Source organism: Polypterus senegalus, chromosome 6, assembly GCF_016835505.1.
Source record: "Polypterus senegalus isolate Bchr_013 chromosome 6, ASM1683550v1, whole genome shotgun sequence".
Classification (NCBI taxonomy): domain Eukaryota; kingdom Metazoa; phylum Chordata; class Cladistia; order Polypteriformes; family Polypteridae; genus Polypterus; species Polypterus senegalus.
Window position 1 is genome coordinate 119,059,953 of NC_053159.1, and position 14,037 is coordinate 119,073,989.

Genomic DNA, 14,037 nt, shown 5'->3' on the forward strand with positions numbered 1-14,037 from the left:
TCAAGGCAGCTGACAGCCTTCAGTACACCTTGGGGACTCTATGAATGGGTGCGGATACCCTTTGGATTGACAAATGCACAAGCTGCATTTCAGAGATGTATGGAGGGAATGTTAGAAGGCATTAGAGATTAGAGTTGTGTGTGGAATATCTTAGACAAGTATTCTGCCGGATGCGACAGCATGGTATCAAGCTCTGTCCAGCCAAATGTGAACTTTTTAAGAAAAAAATTTGTTACATCAGGCGATTGGTGTCAGGAGAAGGGATCCAGATCAACCCAAAGGATTTGGAAGTAGTGATTGCTTTAAAGGAAAGAAAAACCCACACAGTTGGAGAAGTTTGGGTGCTATTGGGATTCCTTAGTTACTACTGGTCATTCCTCCAGGACTTTTCCCGACTGGCAAAGCCCTTGTTCAAACTTCTCCAGAGCACAGCTGCTCTGGGTGATACAACCAGGGTTGAGAAAGCAAAGGTAACGGTTGAGCAAATAAAGGGGTGAAAGGACAGCTTCCGTCATGAACCCCAATAACCTGGACTACTGAATATCAGAATGTGGTATGAAGATTGGTGGAGATGCTAACCAATCCTCCTATCCTAGCCTACCCAAAGTTTGATCTTCCATTTGTGTTACATATGCCTCAAATGAAGGCCTGGGAGCTGTATTATACCAATGGCAAGACAACAAGCTAAGAGTCATTGGTTATGGGTCCAGGACACTAACACCTGCGGAGAGGAATTACCACCTGTACTCTGGTAAACTTGAGTTCCTGTCACTTAAATGGGCCATCTGTGACAAATTTCGAGATTACCCATATTACACTCCAACCTTCACTGTCTATACAGATAATAACCCCTTGACCTATGTCCTGAGCTCTTCCAGGTTAAGTGCTGTGGGTCACAAAGGGGTTGGGGAGTTAGCAGATTTCCATTTTAATATTAAGTATAGACCAGGGAAGAGGAACGCAGATGTCGACATGTTGTCCAGGTACCCAATAAACTTTCTACAGCAAATGGATGAGCATATAGAGATAGTGTCACCAGACGTAGTGTCTGCAGTGTGGCAAGGGAGCAAAGCAGCCCAAAGTGATGATGTACCCTGGGTGGCTGCATTGCAGCTTAATTGTGAAGAAGTAAATACTGTACTAACAGGCAACATTTCATGCATGATGCCTGAAGACATCAAAACTGCGCAACAAGAAGATCATACTATCAAGGAAGTGGTGTCCTTGAAACTCAAGGCATGGAATCCTAATGTAAAGGAGAAGAAAACAGTGAGTAAAAGGATGAGAAAACCAGTTCATGAATGGAACAAGTTAAAGATAGACAATGGAGTATTCTACCGAAAAACAAAGCAACACAAACAATTGGTTCTCCCTGAACAGCTAAAATTAATGGTGCTAAGGAGCTTGCATGATGATATGAGATATGTAGGTGCTGAAAATGTAGTCTATCTTTCCCATGAACGGTTTTACTGGCCACATATGCAGTAAGACATTGAGGACTATATAACAAAAAAATGTCTTTGCCTTAAACAAAAATACCCCAATATCCCTCAGAGAGCTCCAATGGGATCCATTACAACTAGTGCACCATTTGATATGGTCTCAATCGACTATTTACATTTAGTGCATAGCAAAGGAGTATATGAGTATATCCTAATCCTTATGGAGCACTTTACACGCTTCACCCAGGCATATCCAACATGAAACAAATCGGGAAAGACAGCTGCTGGGAAGATATTCCAGGACTTCATCCCTCGTTTTAGGTACCCGGAGAAACTGCATCATGATCAAGGATGTGAGTTTAAGAATAGCCTGTTCCATAGACTACAACAACTGTCAGGAATTACTCACTCTCAGACCACTCCTTATCATCCACAGTGCAATCTGGTGGAACGTCTAAATTGTACACTCCTCCAGATGCTGTGTACCCTACAAGAGGAGAAGAAAAGTGAATGGAAAGACCATCTGCCTTAAATTGTGCATGCGTACAACTGCACAAGGCATGCGGTAACAGGATACTCCCCATTCTTCCTCTTGTACAGCAGAGCTCAACGACTGCCGATCGACTTGCTCTTCAACTCTAGGAGGGAGACTGAGGCACACAATCATCAGACCTTTGCACAGAAATGGGCGGATAGGATGTGAGTGGCTTATCAAATTGCTGCCAACAACAGCCAGAAGTCTTCTGCTAAAGGTAAGCAATTGTATGATAGACATGTAAGAGGTGTCACACTCCAACCAGGTGACCAGGTACTGGTTAAAAATCTCTCAGAGAGAGGAGGCCCAGGGAAGCTACGAGACCTACTGGGAGAAAGTAGTCCATTGCGTGGTGGAGAGGTTGGGAGAAGGACCCGTATACAATACGGCCAGAGAAAGGTAGTAAGACTATGTGAGTGTTGCACTGAAACCTGCTATTGCCAGTAAATGACCTGCCTCTTGAGGAAGAACTACCTTTGGAAGGTGAGACAAAACAGAGCAGACATTAACAACTAAAAAAAAATATTAGCAGACTCGGTACAGAGAGCTCTGATGAGGAGGGGGGATATACCTTAAGTCATGACCTTAGTAGCAGAATTCCATGCGATGGGTTGGTAAACCCTCAGCAACAGGGACCAGCTATGCCACAGCAGAGTTCTCACAACCAGCCAAATCTGCGTGTAACAGCCAGAGATTTCTGTCCTCCCGACATACAAGAGAGAAAGGTGGATGCTGAGGAGCCTGAGAATGGGCTTGAGTTAGTAGAGGAAGAGCCTGATTCAGTGGAAGAGATGGATGGTGAAAATGAAGGAGAACTGATTGAAGTGAGGAGATCATAATGGAGAGTAAGACCAGCACTGAGACTCACATATGATGCTCTAGGTCAACCATCATACAGCCACTGGAGTGCAGATGTGAACCCCCTCTTACTTACCCAACCTCTATCAACAACTCAAAACTTTGTGCCCTTTTCCTACCCCATCTATCTCCAACCATACTGCCATAACTTGTACACTCCCGTACAATAAGAGGTTGCACAGAAAAATAGCAGGAGACATTCATTTTAGTGGGGGGAAGTGTAAAAAGTTGAAAAAATATAAACTCAGAAATAAGAAAAGGATGACAGAGTAAAAGAGACTTTAAAGGTTAAAACGAGTCAGAGAGAAAAGAAGCACCCCTATTCAACCTGTTTATTTATTTTAAGGATTTTGTTTGATTTCACCATGGTTTAAATGAGTTAAGTGTTATTCCACCTGCGCGATCAGCATAGAGCAGAGTACAGAAAACAGAGGAAGAATAAATCCTCCTGTGTAAAGCTGACACCAGCTCAATGTGCTCTCTTTATTCTTTATCACAGGTTAGTAAATTCACCATAATTGGAGTGCACATTAAAGGCTTTAAAATGGTAAAATATCGTCAATGAGATATTTTGAACATGTTGATAAAATGATTTGAGTTCATAAGAGTTTTTTTGTATGGATATATATGTTCACGTGCTAACTTACTAATGAGAATGACTTGCGTAGCAAAGAGTGATAGGGAAAGTTAAACCAAAAAGATAAACTAACTGCATCTCTGAGGGAAAATTTTTATGTAACGTCTATTACAGAGCTGATTGTGTGGCGATTGGGTATTTGGGGAAAGAAAAGTAAAGACAGGAATTGCAGGTTAGTACGTTTGAAAGGGACAGGACTGCTACAATAAATTATTTCATTGAAGGTCGCGCATGGCGCAGCAGCATCTTGTGTGAGACATGACCAATCCCTGCGCCATCGTGTTCCCATGTTTAATAACATGCTTTCATTCCAATCAACATGAAAATGATATCACGTATACATCTCAGTATTTTAATTATTCAGAGAGCTGTAATATCACCAATGTAATGGATTCTGTACACTTTCAGAGAAAGAGAAAGAACGGAAGCACGTAGTGATTCACACACATAGAGCACATTGAAGATCAAATACAAAACAAAGCATTTAACATGCTACTTTAGTTACAATTGAATTTGAGAAACTAGTAAATTACATGAATTTAAGATGAAGTTTATGATGTTCTTCTTTAATGACAAAATGAACTAAATGATTAAAGTGGAAATTTCGAGATTAAAGTTGACATTCCATGCTTTTTTCCCACTGTGTGCCTATTTTTTTTGTCTGTACCCTAATAAGCTCAGACGGTGGGCTACAACTCGTCTTTTCACAGCGACTTTGATATGTGACTTCTTTTTATTTTGGTACTGTATGACTTTGTGAACTTGAGCTTTCGAGTTTCTCCAACATGCTATGTCACTCGATCAACTTCCTTTTGTTGATTATACCACTGTTTAAATCAACAAATAGTATGTTTTTCCTTTGCCTCCACTTGGTATTCGCTGAAATTCTTATATTTCCCCCCGTGCTTTTCCCATTGTCTTTTCACAGATGGCTGAGCTTAAGGACGATTTATATTGATTTGCATATTCAAAAAGGCGTAATTCTGGGAGGAGTTGTGGCGGGACAGAAGGCGTGTGCACGAGCATTACTTTTCACGCTGACCGGAATTTATGTAGCGGAAGAATGCAGAAGTTGGAGTACACACAGATTCCTGCATCTGGATTTTTCTGTGCGTAAACACATTTTCGGCTTTTGTGCTTACATCATGTTAATCATCTCCTTCACCACTCTTCTGATCTCTCTCTCATTCACACACATGTATTCTGTTGTGGGCTAACCTCTCTCTCTCTCTCTCATTTCTCCTAGGGCACGAAGCAGAAAATGGCCGACAGTGGGGTAACTCGCGTTGAAATCGTAGTTGAGGAACTCCAAGCACTTGAACAGATTCAGAAACTCCTATCCCAACGGAAATACCTGAGAAATCTGAAGGCCCGGCTGTTGGATAAACCGTCCTTGCCATCTGGAACCGGCGAAACATCAACCCCGCATTGTGCCGACCTCACCCCCGCGTCTCGTAGGAGCGACGCCGCTGCTGACCTCGGTGGATTTCAGCTATGCAGGCGGGGGTTCAAGGCCAGAGCACCTCCATCGGCACAGGTGAGCATTTTATCTCAGAACCGGTTTGACCCTCTCCGCGTCCCCATTTCGCCTTCAGCACCTGGTGATGTATTAGTGGTAGGTGATTCTATCGTTAGAAACCTTAATGTCGCATGCCCTAATGCAAAATCGTTTGTTTCTTGTTTTCCCGGTGCTCGTGTCCGAGATGTAATGAAACGTGCCAGCAGTCTACGAGAAACACAAGGAGAGGGCAGTTGGAGCAATCGTCTTTCATGCCGGTAAACGATATAAGGCACCGACAATCAGAAATCCTGAAGGCTGACTTCGCAGCTTTGATTAAAGACACGAAGGAGAGGACCCCATCGGCAAAGATCTTCGTTTCGGGTCCACTACCTCTCGTCAGACGATCCAACGAGTACTACAGTCGTCTGCTAGGATTGAACAACTGGCTACAGGGTTTCTGCAAGAAGAAGGATGTCGGTTTCATCAACAATTGGAATCTCTTTTGGAAAGGCGCGTCTCTTCAAGCGTGATGGCCTGCATCCGAACAGTTTCGCGCCGTGTCCTCTCTGAAAGCATATCGAAGGTAATTCGTTTTTTTTGACTATCTATCTCTGCTCTTAACCCCTTCCGAAATAATACTGTGTGCCAGGACATGATGAATGTTTAATAGAGTCTTCCGTTAAAGTGCACACCATTAATACTGTAATAAGCAATCTCAATGCACGTAGAAAACCTAGGAAATACGGCATAAACTCCAATAATCTAATTAAAATCACTATTTTAGAGGAACAATGTATTAAAACTATAAAACAGATCACAGATTAAACAAAAATACACACAGAGCGCTAATAATAATAATTTAGTTCCTATTCCAAATAACAATAACGCACATAGTACTCATCTCTGCACCTCCGAAACATTAAATATGGCACTATTAAATGTTAGAGCTTTAACTAACAAAACGTTTTTTATCAACGATCTTATTAGTGATAAAAAATAGATCTTATTGCACTAAATGAAACATGGCTTAATTCAGATGCGCGCAGTTTTAATCGAATCTGCCTCCGGATTACAGTTTTACTCATGCAAACCGCCAGGGAAAAGGGGCGGATTGGCTAACATTTACTCGAGCGATTAAAATGTAAAGATGTCAGTTTTGGTAAGTTCAAGTCCTTTGAGTATCTCGCCGTTGTTATTCATGGAGATTCTCAAGTTCTAGTACTATCCGTGTATTGACCTCCTAAATATAACGCGTCCTTTTTTGAGGAATTCTCTGACTTAATGTCAATTTTAATTACTAACTATGACACACTCCTAATAGTTGGCGACTTTAATTTTCATATAGATAATCAGTGTGATCTAAAAGTAAAAGAATTTATGAACCTCCTGGATTCTTTTGATTTGAGACAACTCATAAATCAGCCTACACATAAAGCAGGTCATACATTAGACTTAGTGATTACTAAAGGACTGAAAGTTGATATAAAACAGATCATTGATATTGGTCTATCAGACCATTTTCTTCTACTTTTAATATAGAAATAATGATAAAAACACTCATGAGAAGCATATTGTTAAAAACGCTTCTTTGATTCGCAGCAGCTTTAAAACTTACAAACATTTTAAGCAATCAGTCCGTTTATAGTGCCAGCTATAATAGCGAGGACAATGTAAATAGTAAGGTGGAAAGATTTAATTCTAAAGTGAGAGCTGCTGTTGACATAGTTGCACCTGAAAAGACAGTGAAAAATCTTCTAGCATTGTTATACCATGGAAGACCCAAAGAGTGTCTGATTTAAAGAGAACATGCCGTAGAGCTGAGCGTCAATGGAGGAAGACTAAACTTACTATCCACCACGAAATATTAAAAGTCAAAATAACAGAATACAATAACACTGTCCGTCTTGAGAGACGCTGCTATTTCTCAAGATTATAAATAACAATGCTAGTAATCCCAGAGTCTTATTTTCAACAATTGATCGCCTACTAAACCCAGGTAGCTCAAAGGAATGCCTCCTAAGTGCTTCCAGTGAAACCTGTGAGGCTGTTGCTGTATTTTCAATCAAAAATTAATGATATTAGAAATAACATAGTATATCTCCCCAACACTAAGGATCCCCTAAACCCCAACATCCTGTTATAAACAAATTAAACTCTTTCACTAGGATAGATTTACCTGATTTAAAAAAATAATCTCTCAATTAAAACCCTCCACCTCGTCCTTGACCCGATACCAACAAGGTTTTTCAAAGAAGTATCAGGCGTGCTAATTGATAATGTTCTGACATAGTAAATTCGTCACTAGATACTGGGGTCTTCCCAGACTGTCTTAAGACTGCTGTAGTTAAACCCCTACTTAAGAAACATAATCTTGACCCTCAGCTCTTGAAAATTTTAGACCCATCTCTAACCTGCCTTCTTAAGTAAAGTTCTAGAGAAGGCAGTCATTATGCAGTTAAATGACCACCTAAATAAACATGCTATTCTTGATAAATTTCAGTCAGGTTTTAGAACAAATCACAGCACAGAAACTGCACTCGTTAAAGTAGTAAATGACTTGCGGGTAAATGCAGACAGAGGCCATTTATCTGTTCTCATCCTCTTAGATCTGAGTGCTGCATTTGACACCATTGATCACAACATTCTTAGAAATCGCCTTAGTCAATGGGTGGGCCTCTCTGGCAGTGTCTTAAATTGGTTTGAATCCTACCTGACAGGGAGAAAATATTTTGTTAGTTGTGGGAATTACAACTCGAAGACACATGATATCCAATATGGTGTTCCACAAGGCTCTATCCTGGGTCCGCTGTTATTCTCAATCTACATGCTTCCGTTAGGTCAGATTATCTCAGGGCACAACGTGAGCTACCACAGCTATGCTGATGACACACAGCTGTACTTATCAATAGCACCTGATGACCCTGATTCTATTGATTCACTAACACAATGTCTGACTAGTATCTCAGAATGGATGAATAGTAATTTTCTCAAGTTAAATAAAGAGAAAACTGAAATTTTAGTGATCAGCAATAATGGATACAATGAGGCTATTAGAAATAAACTGGATACATTAGGATTAAAAGTCAAGACGGAGGTAAAAAGCTTAGGGGTGATTGTTGACTGTAATCTGAATTTTAAATCACATATTAATCAGATCATTAGGACAGCATTTTTCACTTAAGAAACATAAGTAAAGTTAGACCTCTTATATCACTGAAAGATGCTGAGAAATTAGTTCACGCGTTTGTTTTCAGTCGACTAGATTACTGTAACGCACTCCTCTCAGGACTACCCAAAAAGATATAAATCGTTTGCAACTAGTGCAGAATGCAGCTGCTAGAATCCTAACTAGGAAAAGAAAATCAGAACACATTTCTCCAGTTTTATGTCACTACACTGGTTACCTGTGTCATTCAGATTGACTTTAAAATTCTGCTTATGGTTTATAAAGCCTTAAATAATCTCCCCATCTTATATATCGGAATGTCTGACACCTTATATTCCAAATCGTAACCTCAGATCCTCAAATGAGTGTCTCCTTAGAATTCCAAGAACAAAACTTAAAAGAAGTGGTGAGGCGGCCTTCTGCTGTTATGCACCTAAAATCTGGAATAGCCTGCCAATAGGAATTCGCCAGGCTGATACAGTAGAGCACTTTAAAACACTGCTGAAAACACATTACTTTAACATGGCCTTTTATAACTTCATTTTAATCTTAATTTAACTTAATCCTGATACTCTGTATGTTCAATTCATCATAATAACTATTCATGGTGGCTCTAAAATCGCTACTGACCCCTACTTTCTTTTCTGTTTCTTTTTCCGGTTTCTTTGTGGTGGTGGCCTGCGCCACCTCCACCTACTCAAAGCTTCATGATGCTCCAACAATGATGGACGGATTAAAAGGAAGAAGTCTACGTGACCATCATCATCATCAAGCCCTTCCGTGAGAATCCTAAATCCAAAGAGGACTGTTTCATTTATGTTAGGTAGAATGCCCAGAGGGGACTGGGCGGTCTCATGGTCTGGAATCCCTACAGATTTTATTTTTTCTCCAGCCGTCTGGAGTTTTTGTTTTTTCTGTCCCCCCTGGCCATTGAACCTTACTCTTATTGATGTTAATGTTGATTTATTTTGTTTTATAATTGTGTCTTTCATTTTTCTATTCTTTAATATGTAAAGCACTTTGAGCTACTGTTTGTATGAAAATGTGCTATATAAATAAATGTTGTTGTTGTTGTTGTTGTTATAGTGCGAATTCTACGCACAGCGTTATGCATGAGGCCCCTGGTGATCTGATGACTGGAAATGGTACTAAAGTGAAAATTCTTTACATTACAAAGACATATTTTGGTGCTGTATAAATGTAAAATTTGATATTTCTCTGTTAGACATTTTATTTCCAATAGTTAGCTTTATTGCACCGGTCTTGTTCAGCGATTATTAGAATTTCATTTTCTTTCTGTTTATGTGTTACTTTGCAAAAATAAATGTTTTGTTAAAGGAGGAGACCAGAACAATAGCAATTATATTGTAATATAATAAAGAGCCATTCACATTGTTAGAATAGTTATATTAAAACCTGTTGAGTTATATTGGTTACAAGCAAATTTACTTATAGCATTTTATGAATCCAGTAAATATACTGTATATTGTTAATGAACCAAATACACATAGCTGTTTATAAATGTGTATTTTGTCAGTGAAGGTGTTACTGTGATATTGCAATATGAGATTGTGTTAAAAGGTCAAATGAGCATAAACAAATTAAATTGTTGGATTTTAAATGTAAAGAAACTATTGTAGTTTTAAGTCATGGGTGTTATGGCCGTGTTTTGTGAATGGGACTGAACTGATGACATTAATTTCAGAGATTTTATTGATACCTGAAGTATGTTATTTTAAAGAAGAATAAATCCTCCTGTGTGAAGCTGACACCAGCTCAATGCATGTGCTCTCTTTATTCTTTATCACAGTTTCTAAACACTGGCTGGACGGAAGAACAGCAGCCTTCTGACTCTGAATGTTGTAGGGGTAACACACTGCTTTTAATAAATGAGAATGTTAAGTGTCACTATAAACCCACTTGTCTGTATATGTCTTAATCTCTCTGACACTCACTTGGTTTATGAACTACCAAATGCTCCAACATGGTAATGTGCCCAAAGCCGTGCGCACAGTTTGTCACATCATCCTAATGTTGGATCTCACTGAAAAAACATACTTTTCTGCAGATTGGTTTGGACAAAAAAACCCACATTAGTTTAGGGTCTCTAACTTGAACCTCATTTGTTAAATTAATGTTGACTTATGTTTATTTTTTATTGTGTCTTCTATTTTTCTATTCATTTTGTAAAGCACTTTGAGCTACATTTTTTTGTATGAAAATGTGCTATATAAATAAATGTTGATTGATTGATTGATTGATTTGTTAAAGACTATGGTTCCTGGAATATGCTTTTTGGTCTCTCAGTTTAGTTTGAATTCTCAGTTAATAGGTCTTCATCCTATCTTCTAAACTTTCATTTGTCTTTTGCCCTTATTGTATTTTCAATTTGGGGGTTTAATACCAAAGATTTAAATCTCTTTCAATCATAGGTAACTGTATGTTGTGGCCAAATCATTTAACTGAAAAAACTTCTCTTGATTTTTTCCACACAAAAAAAAAATCCAAAAAACATGCAATGAATGATCAATTCTTCTTCATGCAAAGTGAACCTTGGTCAAGGCTGATGTGTTTGAAGGCACAAACAAAAACTGAATCTGTAGCAATAAAGGGCCATCATAACCAATTCATTAAACTTAGAAAATTCTGTCTTTTTTCCATAGAGAGCAGGCAAAGTGCCCCAAAATGAGCATTAAACCAAAACATGTAAAACACAGCCAGCAACTGGAAAATGTTTGTAAATGCCTATCAGCGTCCTGTGTTTCCGTTAGAAATGACATTAGCTAACTTATCACTGTTGCTTTGTGTTCTCTATTGCAGCTGCTGTGGAAAAGCCTTTACCCTTGATGGTAACCTTGTATTAGTCTACTATTTTCCTTTTTGGCACATGCAACAATCATTATGGAAGGATGAAAATTGTAAGGATGGAAATTATTACATTTTGTCCAGAAAAAAATTACACTGCACAGAGCTAGCAGCAAAGGTGGAAGAGAGGTGTTTGACATTCAAGTCAAGTTTTGACCTGAGTAGAGGGGCTCTCTGAGCTTTGTATAGCATTCAATGACTCTTTCCCTAAAGCCATTCGTTAAATTAGTTTTTGTGCAGAGCAGTACACAGGATGTAAATGTTGCAAGAATAAAATACACATTAAGCCAAAAAAAAGCTCTCTATATATAAAATCCTAAACCTAAAAAGTGCAACGATTTTATGTGACTTTTTATATCACTATTTTGTCACGCTTTAATTATTATTTTTAATTTATTATTTTAAAACCTACATACTGCATATATATTTGATATCATTCTTTTCAGAATTTATCAAACTTTAATGTGACGTTGTTAGATTTTCAGATTCGTATTCCGTTTTTTAAATTATAAACTAAAAAATATCAAGAACTCACATCCTGCGAGACAAGACTTTGTGCCAAGAGTTTTAACCATATCCAGGGCCAGAAATAAAAGACAAAGAGTGGGACAGGCTTTTAAACGTTCGAAGATACAAGATGCAGATCATGCAGCACGGCAGCAGCAGCAACCAGCAGCTGATTGAACAAAAGAGGAGATAAAAAAACAGTATTTGTTTCCCATTGTATCACCATTTAAGAGTGGGTTTTGGAGGAGCGACTGCATCTCCTAAGGATGCATTTAGCCCTCCCCTTCACAACACAAGCAGCAGAGACACGAAGTGGCTGGTGCTTATCACCGGCAAGGGGGGTTGGCGAGCAAATTGAGCAGGGGGTAAGCCCCCTAGTATTTATATATGTATATATATTTATTGTGACAGAAGAGGGTGCTATTGCTCCTCAAACCTGATAGACAAACATCCAGGACACTAGGTAAAATCAATAGAAAGTTATTTTAATTCAATTTCTTTTAGATTAATAGTGCCTTTAAGCACCCCAACCACCAAACACAGGTAAGTGACAATAAGTATACTAATAATGATACACAATCTCTCTTCCACTCCTCTCAGCAAGCTTTGTCATCTACCTCCCAAATCTGGCTGTTATAATAAGTTTGTTATAATATTAAGATTTATATCACTGTATCTGCTTTAAATGTATTCTTCATTCTTTTTCTGTGTAACATGCCATGCAGAGCTGAGCCATATTTAGCATAGAGTGTCAGCATTCAGAATTGCTGGGTCAACCAAAGCATAAAGACAGACAGGGACAGCTGGGAGGCTTTGTTGTCAGCACTAGAGAAAACTGAGTGTTATTTGAACCTACTGTTTGATGTCAGCACGAAATTGTCTGTCCTTGTTTGGAATTGTAATGGGGGCCTGGGCGTGTAGAAAGCAGTATAAAAGAAGATTGGAGCATTGCCAACTTTGAGAAACCGTGTGGATGGAAGACATTGGTCCAAAATCCTCCTACATTGTGACAATAAAAGCAGTTTCTACACGCCGGGCCCCCAGAATCCTCGGAATGGAATCTACCTGTTTCTCCTGTCTGTACTGCAACGTAAACCAAGCTAAGTATATCCTTTCTTTTCTGTGAGTTTGTCACTGCCTATCGCTTAAGAGAGGGATATCGCCGTTATTATTGATAATTATTTAAATACAGGTTCATTAAAACACCACAATATAAAAGAACATATTTCCAAGGAGCTAAAACTCCCATCGGAAACATTCTGGCGCTGCGAGCAGGATTGTGGCTATATTAATAAACCATATATTTATGATGTATAATATAAACTGCTCAAAAAAATTAAAGGAACACTTTGAAAACACATTAGATCTCAATGGGAAAACGAAATCCTCCTGGATATCTATACTGATATAGACTGGGTAATGTGTTAGGAACGAAAGGATGCCACATCGTTTAATGGAAATGAAAATGATCAACTTACAGAGCCCTGAATTCAAAGATGCCCCAAAAATCAGAGTGAAAAAAATATGTGGCAGGCTAGTCCATTTTGCCAAAATTTAATTGCAGCAACTCAAAATTGTACGCAGCACTGTATGGCCCCTGTGTTCTTGCATACATGGCTGACAACATCGGTGCATGCTTCTAATGAGATGACAGATGGTGTTGTGGGGGATCTCCTCCCAGTTCTGGACCAGGGCATCACTGAGCTCCTGGACAGTCTGAGGTGCAACCTGGTGGCATTGGATGGACCAAAACATAATGTCCCAGAGGTGTTCTATTGGATTTAGGTCAGGAAAGTGTGGTGGCCAGTCAATGGTATCAATTCCTTCATCCTCCAGGAACTGCCTGCATACTCTCACCACATGAGGCCAGGAATTGTCGTGCACCAGGAGCCACTGTACCAGCATATGGTCTGACAATGGGTCCAAGGATTTCATCCTGATACCTAATGGCAGCCAAGGTGCCTTTGTCAAGCCTGTAGCGGTCTGTGTGACCCTACATGGATATGCCTACCCAGACAATCATTAACCCACCACCAAACTGCTCATGCTGAATGATGTTACAGGCAGCATAATGTTCTCCATGGCTTCTCCAGACCCATTCACTTCTTTCACGTGCTCAGGGTGAACCTGCTCTCATCTGTAAAAAGCACAGGGCACCAGTGGTGCGTCTGCCAATTCTGGTATTCTATGGTGAATGCCAATCGAGCTGCATGCTGCTGGGCAGTGAGCTCAGGGCCCATTAGAGGACATGGGGCCCTTGGGTCACCCTCATGAAGTCTTTCTGGTTGTTTGGTCAGAGACATTCACACCAGTGGCCTGCTGGAGGTCATTTTGTAGGGCTCTGGCAGTGCTCATCCTGTTCCTCCTTGCCCAAAGGAGCAGATACTGGTCCTGCTGATGGGTTATGGACCTTCTATGGCCCTCTCCAGCTCTCATAGAGTAACTGCTTGTCTCCTAGAATCTCCTCCATGCCCTTGAGACTGTGCAGGGAGACACAGCAAACCTTCTGGCAATGACACGTATTGA